This window comes from Mus musculus, chromosome 1 (genome assembly GCF_000001635.26).
Source record: "Mus musculus strain C57BL/6J chromosome 1, GRCm38.p6 C57BL/6J".
In the NCBI taxonomy this organism is placed as follows: Eukaryota; Metazoa; Chordata; class Mammalia; order Rodentia; family Muridae; genus Mus; species Mus musculus.
The window spans coordinates 57,358,262-57,377,550 of NC_000067.6; the positions used below are offsets into that span (position 1 = coordinate 57,358,262).

The 19,289-nt window shown below is 39.5% G+C and overlaps 1 long non-coding RNA gene across 1 annotated transcript; it reads right to left on the reverse strand.

Annotated features, from left to right (window-relative positions):
• Positions 1–960: 960 nt before the first annotated feature.
• Positions 961–19,283, reverse strand: 4930558J18Rik (RIKEN cDNA 4930558J18 gene). The gene is made up of 4 exons (NR_037999.1): positions 19,144–19,283; positions 16,987–17,258; positions 4,305–4,502; positions 961–2,402 (listed from the first exon to the last, which is right to left on the reverse strand). It is a non-coding gene; the product is annotated as an RIKEN cDNA 4930558J18 gene (long non-coding RNA).
• Positions 19,284–19,289: the final 6 nt, after the last annotated feature.

Below are 19,289 nucleotides of genomic sequence, written 5' to 3' on the forward strand. Positions count from 1 at the left end.
TTTTTCTTATTTTTTAATTTTCCCAATGAAAATAGACTATGTTAAAATTTATAGTTGTTTAAAAACAATCTATTCTATATATATATACAGCTTAAAGAATCTTATAAAATGAATTCATGGAACAGTGAATTTGTCAAAGAACTGACCACACTGGGTTAGAAACTATGACACAAGGCACGCAGTTTTCCCATCTGCAAAATGGGGTAATTAATATTAACTACTCATTCTGCAGCATAGAATAGTATTTGTAAAACTCTTAATAGTTGTGGATTTTCTGGGCCCCTCTGAGTAGGCTATTATTCAGGCTGAAGTAGGTTTAATGCTGTGGCTGTCTCTTCAGCTATTCTGTTTTCTGGGAGTGAACACCTGCCTGGAACATACCTAAGGAGTTGGTCCTTTGTTTTCTGATAATTAAAGTACTGCAGTGCTGATAGCTGACATCTGGATCCACTTTTAAAGCTTGCCCTGTGTTTTTCTGGCTCCGGGGAGACTCGTGAATTATAATGCAGTAGATGGAAATGTGGTGATGTGCTTCATTTCGCAGCGGCAATTTTATTCTTGCTTTGTTCTTTCCCCACTGTGGTGAGAGCCGCCTCACTGTTGCTGGCTCTGAGAGGTTGAGGAGCTGAGCTGAGTGCCAGAAATTTAATACACAACATAATGCCTAATTTATTTTTATTTTGGCTTTGACTTGAATTGATAAACTCACTGGGGACTTTTGTGCAGAATCAATATCCAGGGATTGATTTTTATGTTTTTAGTTTTTATTTTTAGACTCTGGATTCATGGGGAACATTAAAGTTTAAATCTCCCACTTCTGGTACTAGAGAAAAAGAAACTAGGGAAACCATTTTAATATTACATATAACTTCCACTGGGGTTTTGTTTTCTTGTACTATATACTTTTGTTTCAAATGGTAATTTCTTAGCCTGTTACACATAACAGAATCTATTTTGACTGCATTCACAGAAAAGAAGTTTATTCAAAGACAGGGAAACCCAGAGAATCACTGGGAAGTTAGAGAACAGTGAGGCAACAAGCTTGGTCACTTTAGTGCTTAAAGGTCTCCTAGACCTAGCCAGTGAGAGTGTCTGTGGTGGTTGAAGAGATATGGCCCCATAGATTCCTGTGTTTGAATGTTTGGCCATAGGGAGTGGCACTGTTAGGAGGTATGGCCTTGTTGGAGTAGGAAGTGTGTCAATCAGAGCCTCCTCCTGGCTGCCTTCAGATCAAAATGTAGAACTCTTGGCTCTTCCAGCACCATGTATGCCTGCATGCTGCCCTGCTTATCAATATAATGATAATAGGCTCACCCTCTGAAACTGTAAGCCAGCCCCAATCAAATGTTTGCCTTTATAGGCACTGCCTTGGTCATGGTGTCTCTCCCCAGCAATGGAACCCTAAGACAGCTCTCATGACTCATCTGCCAGTACTAAACACGGTGGAGGTTACTCCCCTTGTCCGGCCAGCCACTGCTGCATTAGGAATCCACCCTATCAGGGGCCTTTAACACAAACTGGAGTTTAGCAGTCTCCCTCCCTTAAGCTAATAACATTCAAATCACTGCCTGCAGGTAAAGCCAACGCCAAAGATCTGGAAACAGTTTTAGGACTCTCCTTGAGGAAGCAGCTCGTACTGTGTCTTTTTCTTCTCGCCACTATGATAATACACACGGACAAAAGCGCCTCACAGATGAAAGCATTTAGTTTTGCTCTCAGCTCCAAGTGCAGTCCACTAAGGTGGGAAGGCAAGTCAGCAGAAGCTTGACTGAAGCAACTGCTCCACAGTCAGGGAAGATGGAGCCAAGTTTGCCTGTGCCCAGCTCACTTTCTCCACTTACACAATCCAGAAGCCATGCCAGGGAAGGAACTACCCACAGTAAGAAGGGCTTCCCACCTCAATAAAGTCAACACAATTCTCGCCCAGAAGCCTCCTCCCATCCCCACCATGCTAGGTTCTATCAAGTTGAAAATTATCCATCGTGCTATGTATAGTTAGAATTCCCTAAACAAAGAAAAACACATTTTTAAAACACTGGATCCTAGAAAATGTTAAGATGTTCATGACAGCAAAGAATTACTTTTGCTTAAGAGTACATGTTAAACATTACTGCTTTAAATTATGGGTTTTGTTAGACACAAAACAGATACTATGATGACTTTCATTATGGGGAAACTGAGGCTCAGAAAGGTTATTTAGTCCCTGGCCATTTTGCTGGTAAAACGAAGAATGAAGATTCATATTCAGGCCATTTCCATTCACTGTCTTGTTAGTTTTGCAGGTAACTCTAATTTCTGTTTTCCCATCTGTAACTCATGCAGAGGCAGAGGGATGCCAAACAGTGCACTGGAGAGTGGTGTGGATACATCAGCTTTGGGAGATGAAACAAGAAGTGTATTATCTGCAAGAAAATGTAAAAGTAGTTATAAAGTAAACTAAATAGATCCACTCTTTAGAATCTTGTGGAGAAATATCAATACTAATCAAGGTGAGCAGTAAAATAGCCCTTCTTCTTGACTCTTCCCCATTTGTTGGTGTACCAATGCATGTAAAAAGTCTTCAATATTTTTTTTGCAAGTTTGTAGGCTAGGGATGTAGGTAACTTGCCTAGAAAACACAAAAACTTGTGTCTTATTCACTGGAAGAAAAGGGGGAGGAGGGGAGGAGGGGAGCAGAGGCATTACATATTAGAAGACTAAGAATGGGTTTAGACAGAAAGCAGACAGAGATTAAAATACTGAGGCATTTGATCTTAAAAAATTAGATAGAAGGTAGGGACTAGGGTGCCTAGCCTACCTCAGACAGTAGAAATTTAGGCCCTGAGGATTATATAAATAGAAAGCCTGGAAATAGGCTCATATGGTAAGTAGACAGAGATATTAAATACTTTAGGCCTTAATCTCATGAAGGTTGGGGCAGGGGACAGTAGAAGCACTGTCTTCACAGATAATATTTCTTTAGATTGTCTTATTTGCTTTGAATTGTTTCAATTATCAAAATGAGTGTGATTTTGAGTTTGGTGGTCATATTAAAATTCCTCTGGGAGAGAGGTCAAGCTAAACGTTTAATGATTTCTGGTTACTGGGCCAAGGATTTGCTATTTTGGGAGAAAGGCTCTGCATTTGTGTTGACAGGAAAGGAGAGTAGGCTCTGGACCTCTTCCAGAGTGATATGGATCAGATATGACAGGGGGAGAACCCCTGAAAAACCATAAAAGTTCAAGAAAATCAAACAGGACAGGTAAAGATTCATGGTGCCATCTTTCACATGGCATGAATGAACTTCTTATAACTGGTTATTAATAAGATTAACGCATAAAAAAGACAGTTGTCTTCCACCTGCTCTAACAAGGACCAAAATTTCAGCCTTAATTGATCTGTGCATTTTGCACAATCTATACAAATATCTTAATGGTATTGAAATTTTGGTTGTAAGATTCATATATTACAGAATGTACAGCTTTTTTGAGATTCATCCTAAAAGATGTTGAACTGATGGCTTGGCCCCCTGCTTCTGGCTGCTGCCCAAAACAGCTTTAGTGATTGACACTGATTCCAGGTTGCCTTGCCTCATCAAAACTTTCAGACAAATCCAGTCAGAACTTCAGTCAAGCCCTGAGCCTTGTAAGCATACAGAGACTGGATAACAGATGTTAAAGCTAGGTTTCTTAAGTCTAAATTTTCTGATTTTTCTACCCCTTTCTACCCCTTCAAAGAAATTTTCATCCCCGCTATTCAGCAGGAAGAAGCCATGGAGAATCATCAGCCGAATTCCCTGGGTGGGGTGTCTGGTAATGGGTATTTTACAAATTATAGAAAAGCTGTCATTTTAAGGGACAATTTAGGAATGGTCATAATTTTGAACAGCGAGGAAATAGGTGGGATTACTGAATTTTATCCTTGAACAAAGCATTGTGTAGCCATAATCTTAATTGGTAGAAATCTTTATAATTGATGCAAAGTTGAAATTATAATTCCCTTACATTGGTACATAATTTATTTTGATACAGATTTAAGGTTTTCATTGGTATGAATTTCTTATATTGATACAAAATTTGAGATTAATATTGTCACTCTTAGATAGGCATTGTACCTATGCAACTCATTTAAGAATACAAAGCTTAGACCCAGTCCTCCTAATAACTGCTATTACAAACTATTTTTAGATGATTAAGCTATACAAGTTAAGGGCCAGATAGCAAACTCATGGTTATGTTAGATTCTTATTTAATTATAAAAGTGTGTTTTCAATATATTCCAATTAGAAATACTAAGAGTAGTCAAGGTTTAACAGTTCAGATTACCTCATATATAGAGTCTTCAAAAGCATCAGAAATCCACAAAATGTTACATTTAATGTTATTTCATCATTTGACAATGAGACATGTCTGCTCCTGACAGCACCGCCTTCTTGGTTCAAAGAAGAAACTGAGCATCTTCACCTCCAGGCGAGGTTGTTTATCGTAGCAAGGAAGTCACTGGGCAGAAATTGCCTATTTCATCTGCAGACAAAACATAAACGGACACATTATGTAGAATAGTCGACTGTTAGCTCTGCCAAGGCAAGGTAAACAGCCATTCATAATCCTGCTTTGCAAAGGTTTGTCAGATGAACCTGGGCCAGAAAGCTGAAGACTGATGCTCCAATGATTTGAGGAATTAGGGGGCTGTCCAGATAGTCAGCCATCTCTACAGTTTGTTTACATTTGAGAAGCTATGTTTGGTGCTTCCTATAAATCCAGGTAATGTTTAAGTCATTCTCACATTTCTGACAGGGTTGAGGACTACCTTTAGTCTCATAATCAAACTCCAGTTATTTAAAATTGAGAGAGAGGTTATAGAGTGGAAGACATGGTTTTCAGATGGTGTTACAGGCTAAAATCTAAACGTAATCCAGGGGTAGAATCATAATTCTTTAAGTTAGGAATGATGGTAGAGTACTTTATCTAATTGACAAAAATGATGGACAGGATGACATTTGTATATCATACTATGTAATTTACATAATTGTTATGGTTTTGTTCAATTTATGTCTGGGAGAAGAGGGTTTTACTATATTTTTTTATTGGACAGAAAAGGTGAGGTGCAGGGGTGGTTCTGACGCTAAGGTTCTGTTCTTCAATTGGTTCTTGATCTGTCAGTAAAGAAGCTGTAGGCCAATTGCTGGGCAGAAGGGATAGGAGGGACTTCTGGGTCCCTGGGGGCAAGAGAGGGACCCAGAGAAAAGAGCTTTCTCCATGCTTCAAAGAGAGAAAAGCCAAGCAGCCATGTGGGAATCTCAAGAAGAGTGGCAGACTGTGACCACTCCTACAGGCGGGCGCTAGGGGATGTTTAGCAGGACTAAATTTAGCTGAGCAACTAAAGTTTAGGCTGGGTGGAGAGGTGCAGAGCTGAGAAAATTGATGGGGTTACACTTTTTCAGGTGGGGATAGGTAGCGCCCAGCAACTGTGTCAAAAGGCAAGTTGAAAATGAACAATTGTGTGTGTGTGTGTCTTTTATTCATGGATTCAAGGGAAGCTGAGTGGAGACTGGTAGTGCGGCCTATTCCCAGAGCTCAGACCAGGTAGCAAAGCTACATGCAACAGCTCTTAGGATTTTTTTTTATTCAAATATAAACTTCTGAGTGGGTAAGAAAAGTATACAAAGTATAGTTAGTGTAACATCAATGATATATTGCATTTACATAAGAAGCTATCTGAAAACAACATGGCATTGAGAGACCAGATCTTGGGTTCAGATTCCATCTTAGAAAACCTGACCTGAGGTTGAACTCAAGGTAACTAGCAGTCCAGTACCTAGCACTAGTTTCCAGGTTACCCCTAACAACTGTGCATCCAGCACCAGCTTCTAAGTTATTCCCCAACAAATTTGCACCTCCAGGTTACAAGCCTGGCCCTGACACTTCACTTCCTACCAATCACCAGTCAGGAGGAAAACAGAAGTTAAGTTTATGGGTTGGCTCCCAGCACCAACCAATTATGTTGAAGATCATAATGTCTCCTCTCTTCTCCCCCCACCCCACCCCCATCAGATATATACCAGGCTATACCCCCTACTTGTCTCTGTAAATACTTGTCTGAAACTAGGCTTAGAATTCCTTCCCATTCTCCTGTGTCAGAGATGGTGGTGTGGCCCAAGCTCAAGCTTGAATAAAGAGACCCTAATGTGATTGCATTGGAATTGGCTCCTTGGTGGTCTTTTTGGGGTTCATGAACATTTCCCAGAACAACAGCATATTATATTCATATTTACTAAACTAATTTACTAAACAGAAACAATAGTCATTTGTATTAGGATTTTAAAAACTAATAGGGTGTGTGTGTGTGTGTGTGTGTGTGTGTGTGTGTGAAAGTATCTAGAGAGATACACATATACATGAATATGGAGAGGAGAGAAAGGGAGATTATATTATAAGGAATTGGCTTGCACAATCAAGCAAGCCAAGAAATCTCAAGATCTATATCTGGCCATGTGTGAGATTAAGAGCCTACAGTCCTAGTCTGTGCCTGGAAGTCTGAAAGTCAGGATAGGCAATGGTGCAAATTCCAGTCTAGCTCCAAGTCTGAACACAGAGGAGCAGTGTGGAAATATCAAAAGACTGGAGAATTGGGAAGAGTAATCTCTTTCTTTCCATCACCAATACATGTCAGTTTCACCCAGAAACAACAGGGTGGACATATTCCAAGAGATGCTTTGCCATACACCCTGTGATCCAGTCAACTCAACCCCTGTTCACTGCACTGTGTTTTAATATGGCATATGATTGTAAGGGGATAGATAGAGTGCTCTTACACTTTGCATGTGGAAGACTATAGAACAAATTAAATGACTTTACAAGGGAGCAGGCAAATACCAAATGTGATAATAGAACTGGACTTTGAAGTACATAAAGGGTATAAGGTGTGGTGTCTGGGTTTGTTTTCAATTCCAAAAGTGAAAAAAAAATTAAAAATTTTAAAAAAGAACCTAAAGTGAAGTGGAAACTTTAAGGGTTTGGTGGAAAGTCAGTTGTGTTGGATGGTGTTTGCTGAGGCAAATACGTGAAGGAACAGTTTGATGAAGCAGACACACGTAAAAAAAATGTTCTGCTAAAGCAAGCATGTGAAAGGACACTTGATGAAGGATTCTTCACTAATGAAGCAAGTATTGGTCCACCTTACATTGTGTAGTTGAGCTCCATTTATCAGGACTCCATAGAAATGAACTAAAAAATTTCTGATGGTGTGCTGTGGCTTCTTGTCACTTTCAAGGACTCAGGCCTATCGAAAGAGTGATGTCAACTGAGACAGACTCATACTGACTTTTCCTAAGTCAGATTCACATGCTAAGGCAAGACATGTTTTGAGGTAAGACCTGTTGACGTGATGTTTGGAGGGAGTATAAAAAGGACTCATTGGACTGTGAGAGGCTTGTCTAGGCTTGTGTGTAGAGCTAGCTGTGCAACACTTGTTGGTCTCACATCTTCACTGATGTTTGCTTTGATAACAGAGGCACAGCCAAGAACTTTTCCTGACATTCCTGTTAGCCCTGGTCCCTCCTGCTGACTTGTGCCTATTCGACGGAAGCCTGGCTGTTGCTGCTAGATCATGCCACCACTGCTGATTTGTGTTTACTATCCTGACTCTACTGAACTGGACTGCTTGTGTATCTGGGAAGTGTTTGCAAGTGAATCGAGCTGCTGATGCTGATCTATGAAGTAAATTGATTTCCTGACAATGCAGATTGGATTTGTTCCCGTTTCTAAACAGGCCCACTTCTCCCATATCCTTTCTTTCTCACTACTTCTTGTGGGTAGTGGGCTGGGATGGAGGTGTTAAAGAGTTTAATAACCATCATTAAAAACAGGTTTTGAAAAACATGTGGCTAAGGAAAAAGCTGAGTAGATGGGACAAGTGCATGTGGCCAAGTCTGACAGGCTCTGAGCCTCCTGGTTAATAGGAGGAGGAAGGAGCCGTTGCACGTGTTAGAGGTCATAGGAAGTCCACATATCTAGAAATGAGCTCTGGCTAGACTAAGGCTTTCTGATAGTTAGATCAAAGCTCACAGAAGCTTGTGAAACTGGTTCCCATCTGCCAAAAGGAGACTTTCCCCTCACCTCTGACAGAGGGACGTATGGCTACCTGTGGCACCTATCAGCAAATCAAAGCCCACACTGACTTTCAGAGTCCACCCTAGCATCCTGTCCCTTTCCTCCCCCAAGATATTCACCTTCCTTATAATCTGCATGATTTTCCCACCCTACTCCCTTTATCCTGCTATCCTCCCTCCCTTCTCTGTCTCTTCCTATCCTTTTGTTCTCATGGATGCTCTAGTATCTTTCTCTATCTCCACTGCTCTCTCCTACTATCTAGCTTACCTAGCCCTGGCCATGTCCAGACTCATTTTCTTTCCTCTCTGGATACTGTCTTCCTCTTATGCACACTAAAATCTTCCCCCACTAACCATGGAGCATTGATGTCACAAACACCCCTTCACAAAAACACTATGTTTCTTTTGTGTCTAACAATTTTATTCAAAATTCTAAAGAGAAATAACTGACTGGTAATCTAGATAGTTCCCCTATTGGTTTCTTTACTAAAAGATTTGGCTTTGATGACTGGAAACCTGTTTATCACTCATGATTCATTTTTTCACAATGAATAAGACACAGTGTTGTAGACAATTTATTTCCTAAACATCTTTCAAATATGCTTCTTTTCCTTTCTGGCCTATTCAAACCCTAATAGCATTTACCTAGACAACATTTACACATTGCTAGCTGGTCTCCTTTTCTGTGGGTCATTTAAGCAAGACATTAAGAAATTTACTTGCTTAACATCTACAGTGTAAACTCTTTTGACTGAATGCACAGAAAGAGGGAAACCCAGAGAATCACTGGGATGCTAAAGTACAGTGAGGCAACAAGCTTGGTCACTTTACTGCTTAAAGGTCTCTCTACACCTGGCCAGTGAGAATAGTTGTTGCTACTAACTGAACAACACTAAATATGGTTGAGGCTATTCCACTTGTCCAGCCAGCCACTGCTACATTAATAATTCAGCTGTAATTCCCAAAATTGACCTGTAAAGTCCACCTAGCCAGGAACCAGGTAACTTTTTGGAATGCTGGTAATTGTAGTTCTTGGTAAATAACAAAGCCTCATGGTGGCCTATAGATTTGTCCTTATACGTTCCTACAACATATAGCTGGAATGGAATCCATTCTCAGGTGGAAACCTTCGGGGAATGTTCCTGGCCAAAGTCCATCCCCTGGTCAGTATTTAACATTGAATAAATCTTGCTTCAAAAATGGTCCAAAATGGTGGAGCTGGTTTTTCTGGTGAATGTCAGGATTAACGTAGCCTCATCAGGATTTCTAGCAATTATGAAATTATTATGGACATTACGACATTGACTTGCCTAAGATCTGCAACTCCTCTACTAGCAAAGCTTTCTTAAAGACACAGCTCCATCCCACCTCTCCAGTTGCATCCCTAAATGTTTTCAAACCACAACACCAAAGTAATGTAAAGTTTGCAAGTTTAACCCATAACATTAGCTTAGGCCTTCTTTGTAGTGCACACACTGCTAATTGAGCTGGCTAGCCCATACTCATTTCCCTTTCCAACACTCAAACAGCATTAAGTATGCCCTGCTGGGCATTCTGTTTTATAGTACAAGAGGAACTATAGGAAGGAATTGTCTCATCTGACCTGTTTGTAAGCTATTATTAAGGCAGAGGCTACGACTTTTATCTTTGAAACTCCAACACTTATCAAAATTTTTGGTGTAAATTTATGTGATCAACATTTTTAAGATAAAAGCCAGGTTCCGTGGTATATCCATTGAGAGAGCCTAGGTAAATCAAATACCTACAACCAAAACAGAAGGTACAGGATACGACCTAAAGAAGAATTTCAGGACTTTTTGTTGTTTTAAGGAAAGAATGCTTAATTCCAGTTTTAGGATATAATGGGGGGCACACAACTGAAAAAAATTAAAAGCATAGCAATCAAGAAGAATAACAAGTGGGATTTTAATACTTAGAGATGCCCCCAAATTGAAGGAGGAGTTTAGGCTCCTATATTGCTTGTATACAATGAGTGTAATGTAAGACTAGAGAGTCATCCTACTGAGCATGTAATAGAATACTGGAAAAAGCTGACGCAAGCTAGATGTAAATGCTGGCTAAGAGGATATTTCATTTAGAAGGAACTCCAGCTTTGTAAAAGGCAGTAATTAGGAGAAGACTATTCCAATAACAGTGCCAGTCCAGGTAGGGGGAGGAGGTGATTTTTCACCTTTCCCAGTCAGTGACGTGTAGACATGCAGCAGACTGCGGGCCAAATACTGGCCCTGTTAGTTATTAGTGAGGCAATCGTGATCGTGTCAGTTAACCTTGCTAAGTCTACATTTCCTCATTTATTACATTTATATAACGAGATTTTTAGTGTTCAAATAAACGAGTGATTTATTTCAGCTGCAAGGAATAAAATCCAGATCAAACTAGCATAACTGAATTGTTAAAAGGCTACTGACTAGGTCAGTGGAATAAAACAGAAATAAAGGTCCCTACCAACGTAGTAACTGATCTTTGATAAAGAAACTGAACTACAAGGGAACAAACCCATTTTTTCCCATACATGCATCTGTGTATTTACATGAATAAATGTAGACACTGGACATAAAAATTTTACACATATTAACTCAGAATTTATCATAGGCTTAAGTCGGAAATGCAAAATTATAAAATTGCTGGAGGATAATTGGGGGGAAAAAACGCTACAAAACCTTTGGCTTAGTGATATCTTTTTAGTACAATATCCAAAGATGGAGCATGGAAGAGAGAAAAAAGCAACTGGCAGTTTAGTTTGCTTCACAAAAGATAGTTAAAGCAGTGGCGACTGAGAGGAAGTCTCTGCAAGGTACTTACTTTCCAGTACAGGACTGGTATCCAAAAAGAAGTAAAAGCACTCACACTGAAACAAGAGAAGAGATAACCCAAATTTTTAAAAGGGCAAAATCTGCACAACAAGTGGATTAGGGAGTGGGCTAGAAGTTGTTGGTGTCACATTTTCCCTGTGTCCCTAGAACTTCAGTGAAGGTCAACTCAGAAGGAATGGCCTAAGGATGTAAAGATGGCTCCATTCGTAAAAGCACTTGTTGCACAAGGCTGGCAACATGAGCTCAACCCGTTGTGTTTAGAAAAACTCCTAGAAGCTGTCCTCCGACCTCTACACTGTAAATATAGCATGTGTGCACCTGTACCTACAGCACGATTGATCATGTTTTGCAGATATGAAAGATCCAAGAGTAAGAAGGTGAGAGGGGCCTGCACAAAAGTTCCAGAAAGACAATGAAGTCATGCAATGTGTGACAGGCATGGATTCCCTGCAAGAAGACCCTGAAAACCCATTGCATAAAACCAGGAAAGAGAAGCATAAGTTACGGCTACGTAGACCCAGGATCTCTGCAATGCCAAGAACATGAACGTCTGTCGAGGAGCGCTGCTCCCGTGGTATGGAGGTAGACTAAGAGAGCTTACTTATGCTCTGGGTGGCTGCAGGACTTCATGTGGCCCCCTGGGGCCCAGATGATTCTGCCATAAGCCCCAGATGTCAGAAATGGAACTGCAGAGTGTGGCATTTGCTCTGTTTCATGTCAGTCTTGCCTTGATCTGGCATTTCTTTGCTATGCCTCTATTGCTCCCTTTTCCAGTGAGTGTGATGCTGTGCCAATGCACATTGGGGATATGTGACTTTTAAAATAGGGCTCATGGAGATTGCCTGAGTCTAGAGAGGGACTTTGGACTTTTGAACAGAGTTGAGGTTTTTAGACTTTGTAGACTTCTGAAGTCATAATGAATGCACTTATATTATCAGATGACTGTACACCACTAGGGACCAGTGCTAGAATGCTCTGGTTTAAATGTGAAATATCCGCATTGGCTCCCATGTGTGAACACTGGGATCCCAACTGGTGGTGCTGTTTTGAAAGCTTGTGGAACCTTCAGAAGGTGGAATCTTGGTGAAAGAACTGGGCCATTCCAGGAGGGCCTGGAGAATTTACATCCTGGACCTCTTCTATGCACTTTTTTCTTGACTGATGACACAATGTAATCAGCCGGGTCACACTCCTGCTGCCATGCCTAATTCACTGAGAAGAACTGTATCTCTCTTAAAACCGGGAGCCAGATTAAGCCTTTCTTCAGTTTTCTTTTGTCAGATATCCTGTCGTTTCTATATATGGAAAATCTCTTCAATATTTTGAAAACCTATCAAATGGCATCAGAAGCAGTTCTATCACTCTTATCAGCCGTGTGAGAGTCACCTAGTAGCGCATGAGCTTCACAGCTCTCATGTATCATTGTCAACACTTGCGACATAGTGTTTAACTGCATCCCTACTCTAAATGGGAAGTGAAGCTTCAGTGGTTTTGATTTGCATTTCCCTAGTGTCTAATGTTGAGTACATGCTAACATGATTCTTGTCCATTGACTGTCTTCTGTGAAATGTCTGTGTAGATCCTTTGTTTTGAAACCTGCCTTGTCTTCATTATTAAGTACCAGGGATTTTTTTATTAATGCATTTTGATATATTTCTTACCAGGTTTGCAATTTCCCCATATTTTATTTTATTTTGGGGATTGTCTTTTTCATTTTTGACTAGTAGTATATGAAATAAAAAGCTGTTGCATTTAGCTAAAATTAAGTTTGTCTATTTTTTCTTTTGATTCTTTTTTATTTATTATTGTTTACAAAACATTGGCTTATTAATGGATATGATTATCATTGATGATGATTATTCCTGATTTTCTCAAGATTTTTTGTTTTAACTAATACATTCAAATCTAATTTTTATATTCATCATTTTGAATGTAGTACAGAATGGAGAGGACTTCTGTATTTTGCATGTGTCTATTCAGGTGTCCCAACACCATTCATTAAAAACTTTTCCTTCACACTGAATTATCTTGCCACCTATATTGAAAATCAATCGACTACTACTGTAAAGTTGGTTTCTAGAATTTGAATCACATTTTGCTGTTATGTGTTTCTGCCACTATGACTGTAGACACCTCTTCGATCAACACAGGACTGCAGTTTTGAAATGGAAAATTGTGAGTCTTCCAACTTTTATTATTTTTAGCAAGATGGATTAATGTGCATCTCAGGACCAGCAAAACAAGTGTGGTGATATTTTAATGTGGATTGCTCTGAATAAACAGATCAATTTTGAAAACAAGTACCAGCTTGAATAACATAACATCTGATTCACTGACACTGAATTTCTATGCTTTCTTTAATTTTTAAATAGCTTTGCAGCTTTTAGTATGCATGTTCTATATTTCTTTCATTAAATGTACTCATAAATGTGTTTTTACTAGAGTAAATAAAATTTTTATTACTTTATTTTTGGATTTTCCATTACCAGTGAACTGAAAAACACTTGATTGTTACATATTGATTTTTTAACATTGCTCAACTCATTTATCACTTTCAGTAGGCTCCTGAAGATTTTTCCATATACAGTATCAAGCCATCTGCATAGATTTATGTTTTCCTCTCCAATCTAGATGCCTTTTTCCTTTTGTAATTGCTCTGGCTAAAACTTCTAGCATGATACTGATTAGAAGCTGCAAGAGCAGGCATTTTTATCTTGTTCTGATCTTAGGGTTAAAATACTCAATCTTTCAACCATGAAGTATTACATTAGTTGTAAGTTTTTCCTAATGACTTTTATTAGTTTCAGGAAATTCTCTTCTATTACTAGTTTTCAGAATGGTTTTCATCTTGAAAGTATGCTAGTTTTTGCCAATATTTTTGTGTGTCTATTAAGATGTCTATGGTATTTTTAGTTTTATGATATTCATATGGTATAGAATATTGATTTTCAGATGTCAAACCATCTTAGAGTCCTGAAATATATCTCTGGAATCCAGGAAGCAATCTCTTTCTTGCTGTCCTCTTGAGATAGGGTCTTACTATCCAGCTTGGTTGTCCTTATATTCATCATAGTCTTCCTTCCTCAGTATCCTGGGCACTGGGATTATAGTTGTGCTGTAGGAAGCCACATGTGCTGTTGCAGGGTGGCACTGGCTTCCGCTGGCCACCACGCATACATAGGCAGTAAAGTTATTTTGCCAAGATGAGGTTTTGAGAATTAATCAAAATTAACCAATCAGATGAGAGACAAGTTAACCAATCGGATGAGAGAGAAGTTAACCAATCAGATGAGAGAGAAGTTAACCAATCAGATGTGAGACATGCAAATGAGGTGTTAAGCATAACCCATTCATAACCAATCCGGGTGTGAGACACGCCTCTCCTAGGCCTATATAAGCAGCACCAGTTCTGGGCTTGGGGTCTCTTTGCCTCTGCAATCAAGCTCTCCTAATAAACGTGTGCAGAAGGATCCTGTTGCAGCGTCATTCTTGCTGGCGAGTCGGGCGCGCGCAAGAGTGTGCACCATCACAACCTAGCTATTAAATCCCACTTGATTATGATCCAGAACTCTTCTTTACACATTGTTGGATTTTTTTCCTGATGATAGTATTTTGTTGACAACTTAAGTTTTTAATTGATTATATTTTTCTTGTCCTTTAACAGCAAGTAAAGATAATGTATGCAAATACTATTAGTTAACCATTATGCAGGATGTTTCAGTGAGTGATAATCTGTTTAACATTGATACACATGTATTGGGAATTGGTTCTAATGCTTTGAAATAATCTGACCCCCAAAATCAGGATGTCCGAACGCTGAAGGTCCTTGTCCCCATTTGGTTTTTGATTAATCCCGCTGAAGGTCCTTGTCCCCATTTGGTTTTTGATTAATCAATAAAGAGCCAACGGCCAATGGCTGTGCAGGCAGACTGAGGCAGGACTTTTGGATTTGCACAGGCTAGGGACAGGAAGAGAGGAAGGAGAGATCACCATGGCAAGGAAGAAGAAAGAACAGACCTACCTCCTACCCGCCATCACATGACAATCAGGCAAAGTGGCCACATGGGCTACTTCCCTAATTGTGTTTAGGGTAGCAGAGATGAAAGATAGATTTTAAAAGATATTAACTCAGAAGTAATGAAGGGGAGTGTTTGTTAGCAGCAAGGAGAATTAGAACTGTCCAGCCTTTGAGCTAATCAAGGCATATTTAAAATTAATTAGTGTGTGTGTGTGTGTGTGTGTGTGTGTGTGTGTGTGTGTGTGTATGTCTTTCATTCATGAATCCAGATAGCTCTTTGGTGGGTGAGTGCATGTTTATCGCTACACACATGATTTATATTTTAATAAAATGTGTGTTCAACAGGAAAGCAAAGTGTAAAATTTGTCATTTTAGCTAATGAAACTTACCAAAATATGCTTTCAAATCCCTAAATGGATTTATTCTCTATCTTCACTCCATTTAGAATGTTTGGGGCAAATTTATATGCTAGAGTGACATATCTCATTTATTGTCTGTTTTTCTCAAGGTCTAGTTTCAGTACAGAGGCTTCTTATACACACACCACTGCCACCACCGCCACCACCACCACAACCACTATAACTACCACAGCCACCCCCACAATCATCATTCAAAACAAAGATTAATTTAAAAAAATTAAGTATTTGGTAGAACATCAACTGGGATTCAATTAAATCCCATAGTTTTTCCTTCTCTGTCTCTTAGAGGAAGCCACATTTAAAGATCTTATCTCTTTCTCTTCATCTCCTGGTCTTACATATCCATTTGTAATCTTCAACCAGAAAAGTTAAATATTTGTAGCCTATGAACCAAATCTGACTTGTGCAAACATTTGATACAAAATTAATTTAATTGCTGTGGAGAGCTTTTAGAGCCGCTTGATAGAAATCTGACATTGGCCAAGGACAATGGAATGGGCTTCAGGCAGGAATCTTACGTTAGGCCAATGACTGGGAAGGAAGTTCAGTCAAGAATCTGATTTCAGGTTGGAACAAAGAAGTAGGCTTCAGGCAGGAATCTGACTTTGGGCTAGGACAGGGATGTAGGCTCAGATATCTTGGTCATCCTGTTAAGCCCTTAGAAACAGTGATTGTAGGAGTGACCACAGGACTTTATTGCCTTGCTTGTTCCTTGACTATTTGTGTTTATTAGCTTGCTGTTCCTCAATCTAGAACTAACCTTATTACTTGCATGTAATTAAAATGGTATAAAAGCAGTTTGGGAAAAAATAAACCCACCTCAGCCTCAGAACTGGCTGGGGTCACGATACAATGTTGTCCAATTGTCTCTTTTCTTTTTAATCCTCACTCCTGCTCTGGAGAACCTGTTGACTGACTGGGCTGGCTTGGTCAAATTACATATCAACAGTTATAGGTTAGCAAGCAATAAACATCTGTGTATCTGATTTATCCAGATAAAGACTTGAAATTCGGGCAGAGCATTGCCTTCATCTTACAGCTGCCTCATAATGAAGAGTGAGCTACTTCTTCAGTTGTGACAAATCCCTTAGTTTTTCAGGCTTTCACTTCCTGTTACATGAGATAGGCCAGTTTTACTACTGATTACGATAAAATGGCTTCATTCTCTTTCTGTTGTCCTTTATGATGAACTTAGTCTTTCTGGGAGTCCTTAAAGTTTCAACTTTTTTCCATTATATTGAGGAGCATGGTGCTCCGAGGACTCATCAGGAAACATTCTGAGAACTGAGAAGAAGCCAGATATGGGCTGTAGAGGTTTGCACACTACCAACAATAAAATGCCAACTGAAGATCACAAAGAACTAGAAAAGAGGACATTTTACTCAACTGGGTATAGTAACTTTGTTCTTGTAACACCTCTTATTGAGTTGGAAGTCTGGTTCTGAGAAAGACTAAAAGGCAAGAAAGTAGAGTCCACTTGTACGGATGATTGTAGAAAGATCAGAATCATCAGGGTTGATTTTGTGGGAGAAGATGAAGATGAGAGAAAATATTATGGTAATAACAAGGAAACATATAAGAAGTAGCTACAGAGTCTATGACATAGCATATAAACAACACCCATACCTTTAACGACGAATTGAGAGAGATGCTGCTTTCCCAAGAACATGTCTCCTGTAGGGCAGCAGAAATCTTGGACTGGGGAGTGGGGCGCTCTCCTTACTTCAGCTTGTTTCTTTGCTCTTCGGTTCTTCTTTTGTATTTCTCAAAGGCCTCAATTATCTTAGAGATACTAAGCCTACTTTGAGATATTTAGCATTTGCTGCAATTACTTTTTTTTCTAAACACAAGTACTTCCTGTTCTCTTCAGCATATGATTATTTCACTAATCAGTCAACCTGAAAAAACAAAACCACAAGAATCAAAAGCTACATTAGCAATATACACCCACATTTGGACTTGTAGACTACAGCTTAACAGTCCTAGACCCTGGGAAAACATGATTTGCAAAACAAAAGTGAAGATCAGCTTCCTTGGTGTGATTCTATCCTGACCTCTGCTTCTAAACTAGCTATTTTAATAAAGCAATCAATCTACTTTGTGGTAGGAATTAAATAATTTATTCTTGGTTTGTATCTTACTTTTCTATTGCTGTGATAAAACACCATAACCGAAGCAACTTATAAAAGAAAGTATTTAACTGTGGGCTCATAGTTCCAGAGGGTTAGATAGAGTCCATGACCCTCATGGTGGGGAGCATGGCAGCAGGCAGACATGGTGCTAGTGTAGGACATGGTGCTAATGTAGTAGCCAAGAGCTTAGATCTTGACCTACAAGGATGGAGGAGTAGTGGGCAAACTTAGAATGGTGTGGGCTTTCAAATCCCCAAAACCATCCCCAGAAAAACACTTCCTCCAAGAACTCCATACATCAGAGCCCTTCTCAACCAGTTCTATGAACTGGGAACTAAGTATTCAAATATGGGTCTGTGGGGGCCATTTTCAATCAAAACACCTCAGTTACATTTATTATGTCAGATAGAATCTAACAGTTTTTGTCAAAGTAATTGGTAAAGCATACCTCTATAAAGACACTAAGAAAATGTACAGAGCAATTATACTTTGTTAACAAATACAAGAAATTTAAAATTAGAATAAGGCTTGGGATATGACCTAGTTGGTAAGGTGCCTGCCTCTTTCCCCAAAGCATGGGGGCTGAATTGGATCCCCAGCATCCACAAAACAGAGAACCCAGTAGCTGGGAAGTTAGAAACAGGCAAACCATTGGGGGCTTCTTGGCTAGCCCAGTCTAGCCTAATCCATGAGCTTCAGGTTCAGCAAGATGCTGTCAAACAATAAACTAATCAATAAAAAATTTTAAAAGATGGAGTGTGAGGAATGTACTGTGATACAAAAAAACTGCTCTCACCTTAAAGATGAGCCACATATCAGTTAGCTCAAGTTTTACAGTATCAAAATAGAAAATATTATATAATTTAAGACTTTGAAAATAAGATAACAGACAGAAAATTTCTGCTATAGGCCTCTAATATAAGTCTTAGCTTCTGGGCTGGTGGAAGCTAAGCTAATACATTTCAAAGGTTTCATCTGATACTCACTAGTATGCTGGCTGTTTAGGTACACAGGTTAGCTAGGAAAGGCTATTAATTAAAAGAGCGAAAGACAGCTCAAGATAATTTTTAATCAGGGTTTGAACTTACAACATAATTTCTCCCCAGTCATTTAAGTTCTAATCAGCTAATCACTCCTGCAGAAACTTCAAGTTTCAACTTCTTTCCAGGAATCTCCTTTACACCCAAAGTCACTTCAAGCCCACAGCAGCAAACAGATGCATGTGCGTGTCCGATGTGCACACACAATGTTAAAACAAGATTCACTTTTCCCACCTTTAGCATAAATTTGGCCCAGTCCTATTTCTACACAACTTTAAGTAAGAAGTTGCTATTTCCACGACTTTCCTATACTTTTCAACGTGGTTTCAAAACCCTAAATCGGAAATTCGATAAGCTGTAAACACCCCTACAGTAAATGTGTGAACAAGTAGGCCTTTTCTCTATCTTCCCTAAGGTAAGTGTCCAGCTCTCTCTCTCTACCAACTAGGAATGTGCTAGACTTGGTGTGGAGCCAGAAATTCCCTAACTAGGTAACTTCGGGACATAGGGGATTCTTTTCATTCTGAGCAAGTACAAGACTTTCAGAACCATTCTTCTTTACCTTGGACTAAATTAACAAAGACACATCTTCACCGTGAGGATGAACCTACCAAAGCTTTTATACAGAACCCGAGGAAACTCTGACCCTGAGCAGCTGCTGCTGTGCATGGGCCCAACCTGCGGGCTCTTCCACGTCCGTTCGAACTTCCCGGCCGGGGCTGAGTCCGCCAACCACAAACGTCCTTCCTCCAGCCGC